The sequence below is a fragment of the Cervus elaphus genome, chromosome 21, assembly GCF_910594005.1.
Source record: "Cervus elaphus chromosome 21, mCerEla1.1, whole genome shotgun sequence".
NCBI classification, from domain to species: Eukaryota; Metazoa; Chordata; class Mammalia; order Artiodactyla; family Cervidae; genus Cervus; species Cervus elaphus.
The window spans coordinates 59,256,319-59,262,612 of record NC_057835.1 but is presented as its reverse complement, the minus strand read 5'-3'; the positions used below and the strand labels follow the sequence as shown (position 1 = coordinate 59,262,612).

Genomic DNA, 6,294 nt, shown 5'->3' with positions numbered 1-6,294 from the left:
CTCTTGCCTGGAAAATCTCATGGATGGAGGAGTATGGTAGGCTACAGTCCATGGGGTTGCAAAGAGTTGTACACGACTGAGCGGCTTCATTTTCACTTTCACCACGTGACGTGTTGGGGGGAGTCTGCTGCGGCAGCCAGGGGAGCCATGGCCCGTTCTGCTGCACCCCAAGCCGGCCCCTGGCTGCCCGCCACCCCTAGGGCAGGCGGTGGGAGTAAGCGGGAGCCCAGGACAATGAGCTGCCGACTGGCCCGCGATGTCGCCATTGTTCAGCTGGGTGGCCAAGGTGCCTGAGATCATCAATTCCATCGAGCAGGCCCGCTAGGAGGAGCTGCATTGCCTGACGGAGTTCGATGACACTTTCGCCAAGAAGATAGAGGCGCTGTTCTGCGGCCACATGGTGATGGCGCTCAGGAAGGCTCCACCAGCCCTGATCAACTAGTGCATGGAGGGCTTCAGTCACATGAGAGGTGGCTTCTCCTCTTGGATCAGCTTCAGTCTGCGCTGCAGCCGCTGGGGGATGCTGAGCGGGCCCTCAGTCGGTGTGCTAGTCCTTCTCAAAGCCTTGGCTGTGGCTCCTTGGCCTTCGGAAAGGAGTTTCAGGATGCAGGCTTGCGGAGTAGTAGTTTCTTCAGCTCTTTGGAGGAAAGTGACATCCAGAACCACCTGATTAGTGGACTCAATATTGTGCGGCGGGCAGATATTGAGGAAGCTTGAACTATGCTCTTCACAATTGGTCAATCCGAAGTTTACCTCATCAGTCCTGACACCAAAAATATAGCGTTGGAGAAAAATTTTCAGGAGATATCCTTTTGCTCTCAGGGTATTAGATATGTGGACCACTTTGGTTTCATCTGCCGGGAGTCTTAAGGAGGTAGAGGCTTTCATTTCCTCTGTGTTTCAGCGCACAAATGAAGCTCTGGTGGATGAGATAGTCAGGGGAGTGTGTAATTTCCTTGGTTCTGTCTCACTGCAGCAAAAATTTGAAATGGCAGACCAGTGTTACAGCTTGGTTACAGCTCAGTTTTATTTGGCAAGCAAAGGAAAGTATATCCTTGAGGTGCGAGGGCAGTCCGACCCAAAAGAAGAGGCAGGGCTCAATTTTGGCTCCTCTTTTATGTTTTTTCTCTTCTCCCTGAGCCTGCCCTATGTAAATTGGGCGAGCCAGGAGGGCTGTTTGTTTTACCTGAGGTTCTCACTCTGGTCCTCAGATTTTCTTTTGTTCCATTTCTGCGGGCTTTTCTTTTTTCTTTTTCTTTTAGCCACTGCCATTTTGGACTCCTTTTTCCTATTCTAATTACCTATCAAGGTCATGATGACCCTGAAGCAGGCCTTCACGGTGGCCTTGGTACAGCAGACAGCAAAGGTGCTTGCTCCGCTATGTGAGGGCTGCCCCCTGCAGGGCCTGCACAAGCTCTGTGAGCAGATCAAGGGAATTAATTCTTCCAAAACCAAACTAGAGCTCCAGAAGCACCTGACAACATTAACTAATCAGGAGCAAGCAACTATTTTTGAGGAGGTTCAGAAATTGAGATCAAGGAATGAGAAGTGAGAGAATGAATTGGTTATTTCTTTCCTGAGATGTTTACATGAAGAGAAACGAAAAGTTCACGCCCATATTGGGGAGATAAAACAGACATCACAGATTGCAGCAGAGTATACTGGAAGTGAACTACCATCAAGTGCCACTAGATTTAGGCTAGATATGCTGAGAAACAAAGTGAAGAGGTCTTTAACAGAACCTCTAGAAAGTATTTTGTCCCAGGATAATAAAGCCAGAGGCCTCCAGGAGCACTCGGCCAGTCTGGGTCTGGACACTTCTATGTCTGACATTCAGTAACACCAGCAAAGAGCTGTCTGGCTGTGAAAAGGAGGCCTTGCCTATCTCCAAGAGCTGCTTCAGGTTCCTCAGCTCCTTGGATGACCTGTCCAGTGACTTGGAGAGCCAACCCACCAAACAGCCAGCCCTGCTCTCACCCAAGCAGGGCTTCCAAAGGCACGCCAACACCCTAAGTCATGTCCCTGGGGAATGCCAGGCCTCCGCAGCCAGCATGGGGGTCCCCGGGGGTCTTGCAAAAGAAGCTTGTAAGGTGTCACTCAGTGAGCACAGAGACTCCTCATGAATGAAAGGACTTTGAGTCCAAAGCCAACCACGTGGGTGACGCCAGCAGGACCCCCATAAAGATGCGGAGACACTCATGGAGGCAGCAGATCTTCCTTCGAGTGGCCACCCCCCAGAAGGCCTGCGATTCTCCCAGCAGATACGAAGATTATTCAGAGCTGGGAGACCTTTCCCCATGATCTCCTCTAGAACCAGTTTGTAAAGATGAACCCTTCAGCCCTGTCCCAGAGGAAAAGAAAAGGACATCTCTTGAACTCCGAGAGCTGTGGCAAAAGGCCATTCTACAACAGATACTGGTGCTCAGGATGGAAAAGGAAAATCAAAAGCTGCAAGCCTCTGAGAATGATTTGCTGAACACGTGCCTAAACTTGATTATGAAGAAATCACTCCTTGTCTTGAAGAAGTGACTACAGTGTGGGGAAAGATGCTAAGCACTCCAGGAAGATCACAAACTAAGTTTGACGTGGAAAAAAATGCACTTGGCTGTTGGCCAAGGTGTGCCACGACATCACCGAGGTGAAATCTGGAAATTCTTGGTGGAGCAGTGCCACCTGAAGCACCTGTTCCTCAGCAAACAGCAGCCCAAGGACATGCCCTCCAAAGAGCTCTTAAAGCAGCTCACCTCCCAGCAGCACACCATTCTCAGCGACCTCGGGCGAACCTTTCCAACACATCGGTACTACTCTGCTTAGCCAGGAACAGGGCAGCTGTCACTTCACAACATCCTGAAGGCCTGCTCCCTTCTAGACGAAGAAGTGGGTTATTGCCAAGGTCTCAGCTTTGTAGCAGGCATCCTGCTGCTTCACATGGGTGAAGAAGAGATGTTTAACATGCTCAAGTTTCTGATGTTTGACACGGGACTGTGGAAACAGTATCGACCAGACATTATTATTTTACAGATCCAGATGGACCAACTCTCAAGGCTGTTCCATGATTACCATGCCTGGAGGAGTATGAGATCGGTCCCAGTCTCTACGCCACGCCCTGGTTCCTCACCGTGTTTGCCTCGCAGTTCCACCTGGGCTTCGTTGCCAGAGTCTTTGATATGATCTTTCTTCAGGACTCAGAGGTCATATTTAAAGTGGCTTTAAGTCTGCTGGGATGCCATAAGCCCTTGATTCTGCAGCAAGAAAACCTAGGAACCATAGTTGACTCTATAAAAAGCACACTACTCAACCTAGGCTTGGTGCAGATGTTGAAGACTATCAGCCAGGTGTCTGAGATGGACCCCTCTAAAGTTAGAGGCTTATGAAGTTGAGGCTTACGTGCTTTAGGAAGAGCGTATCGATTCTTCTCTCAGTGACCACCAAAGAATGGACAAATTATAGAAGACCAACAGCAGCTTATGCAAACAGAACCTTGAACAACCGCAGGTGGCCAATGGGAGGATCCAGAGCCTGGGAGCAACCCCTGAGAAGCTCCTAATTAGCAGAAGCAAGCTAAAGCAGGCGACCCCAGCCTTGGAGCTGGAGTGGTCAGCCCTGTTGCAGATGGTGGGGCAGCTCTGGAGGCAGACGGCAGAGCTGGGCTGCTGGGAGCCTGACCCCACGCTGCTGGAGCCCTCAGGTAACTGAGGGCCTGGGGCTCAACTCCCACCAGCCCACAGCTCCAGAGCTAGAGTGTGTGTGGCTCCCGCCCTGACACTATCCAGGCCTTAGCTGAGAGAGATGAAGATGCTGGAGGAGAACAGAGAACAAAGTATGCTTCTCAGGGAGGAGACCGACTTGCCGGCACACAGATTCTTCTGAACTGACTCACAATGCGGGGGATGAATATCTCAGTGTTTTTGTTGTTTTTTAGGTTTAATTCTTCCCTTTTCCAGTCCTGATTACTCAGTGGATTAGATGGCATGGACTTGAATAAATGAATCTTTATGTTTAAAAAGAAAGACAAAAAACAAAACTACCATATCATCCAACAATTAATTTCTGGGTATTTATCTAAAGGAATCAAAAATGCTAACTAAAAAAGATCTGTGCACGCCCATATTCATTGCAACTTTATTTATAATAACCAAGACATGGAAACAGTCTAAGTGTCCATCATTGAATGAATAAAGAAAATGTTGAATATGAATTGAGTGGAATATTATTTACCCACTAAAACAAGAAAATCTTGCCATTTACTCTATCATGGATAGACCAGTGTATCATGGATGTATCGTGGATGGACCATACATTCTTCCCAGTGAAATAAGTCAGACAGAGAAAGACAGATATTTTATGTTCTTATTTATTTGTGGAGTTAAAGAAAACAACCCACAGATACAGAGAACAGATGGCTGGTTGCCAGAGGTGGGGTTTGGGTGGTGGGTAAAATGGATGAAGGTAGTGAGGAGGTAAAAACTTCCATTCATAATAAAAATTAATTCATGGATGTGCTGTATATCATGGTGAATACAGTTAATAATACAGTATTATATGTTTGAAAGTTGATAAAAAACTAAATCTTTAGTTCTCATCACAAGAAAAAATTTTAAATTTGATGAATGTTAACTAGATTTATTGTGGTGATCGTATCACAATATACACAAATATGGAGTCATTATGTTGTATATCTGAAACTAATATAATGTTATATGTCACTTATATCTGAATAAGAAAGAAGAATTTGAGTCCTTGAAATGATTCTTAAAAAAGGTATTATCCATACAAATACGATTGAAGCCTGTCATAGGTCATTTCATTTAATTTCACCTCAATCTCATGCACATCATTTTAGCAGATTTATTATGCAGTTTTATATCTCCATTTAAATGAAAGCATGTCTGAAATAAAAATAGAATCTGAATCTCAGATTTTAAAGCATAAATGCAAAGTTATTACTATCATAAGTTGTGGGCAGAATTACTTATTTCCAATGAAAAGGGACCTTTATTTAACAGGTTTGAGGTTATGTTCCTTAGATGGACAGCCTGAGACAAGAATTCAGATGCAGAGTTTTTTGAGGGAGTGCTCCTCAGAGGAGAAAAAATCTGTAGGAGAGGAAGTAAAGCAGGATAAGAAAGGTGAACAAAAGGAGAAAAGGCAGTAACCTGTGGGGTGAGGCAGCTCCTGTCAGCTGAGGACAGTTTCCTATAGAAGGAAGGCTTCTATAAGCCTTTAACAGTCATGCTCAGGAAACCAGGGAGGTGGGTGTACTGGCTCATAAAAGGGGATATGGGTTGGGGACCACCTATCTATTGCAATAGGAAAGATGGAACTACAGTTGATATAACTCACCACAGTCATAATAGTTGTTTCACTCTGGGCCAATTTAAGAACTAAGCTACTACACCAGTGGTCATGTATGGATGTGAGAGTTGGACTGTGAAGAAAGCTGAGCACAGAAAAATTGATGCTTTTGAACTGTGGTGTTGGAGAAGACTCTTGAGAGTCCCTTGGACTGCAAGGAAATCCAACCAGTCCATCCTGAAGGAAATAAGTCCTGGGTGTTCATTGGAAGGACTGATGCTGAAGCTGAAACTCCAATACTTTGGCCACCTCATGCGAAGAGTTGACTCATTGGAAAAACCCTGATGCTGGGAGGGATTGGGGGCAGGAGGAGAAGGGGACAACAGAGGATGAGATGGATGGATGGCATCACCGACTCGATGGGCATGAGTTTGAGTAAACTCCGGGAGTTTGTGATGGACAGGGAGGCCTGGCGTGCTGCGATTCATGGGGTCGCAAAGAGTCGGACATGACTGAGTGACTGAACTGAACTGAAGCTACTACAGTGGCTGCAGAAGGAGTGAGTCTGGATGATCATCTTTGTACCATGTCCATACACAACTGGACAACCAGGCGAGGCCTCAGACTAAGGGCAGTCAATCCATCTGTTTTCCAATGAGTTATGATAGGACCAGATTTAAAAGATGACCTGGGGAAATCAACTGTTTTTAGTTTAAATATTTGAAGTAGGTGGTACTGGGAGCAAAAACTGAAAAGTCAGAGAGGTCTTGATAATTTAATGTATAGGCTGAAGTTATGAGGGAAGCATAAACTATGAGTAAGCAAGTGGGTATATGTGAGGTAGAGAAAAGACATATAGACAGTGTAAGTGAGGAAACTGCTTGCTGGATACATGTAGGATGGAAGAGAAAGTAGAAACATAAAGGGCAGCTGAATCACATTGGTAGAGCTCCAGAGAAAACCACCATAAAATCCCAATGTTACTTTTATTTCATCAGA

At 45.9% G+C, this 6,294-nt stretch overlaps 1 pseudogene; it reads left to right on the top strand.

The window, feature by feature from the left end:
• The first annotated feature begins 256 nt into the window (after positions 1 to 256).
• LOC122679108 lies at positions 257 to 3,696 on the top strand (annotated as a pseudogene).
• The last annotated feature ends 2,598 nt before the right edge of the window (positions 3,697 to 6,294 follow it).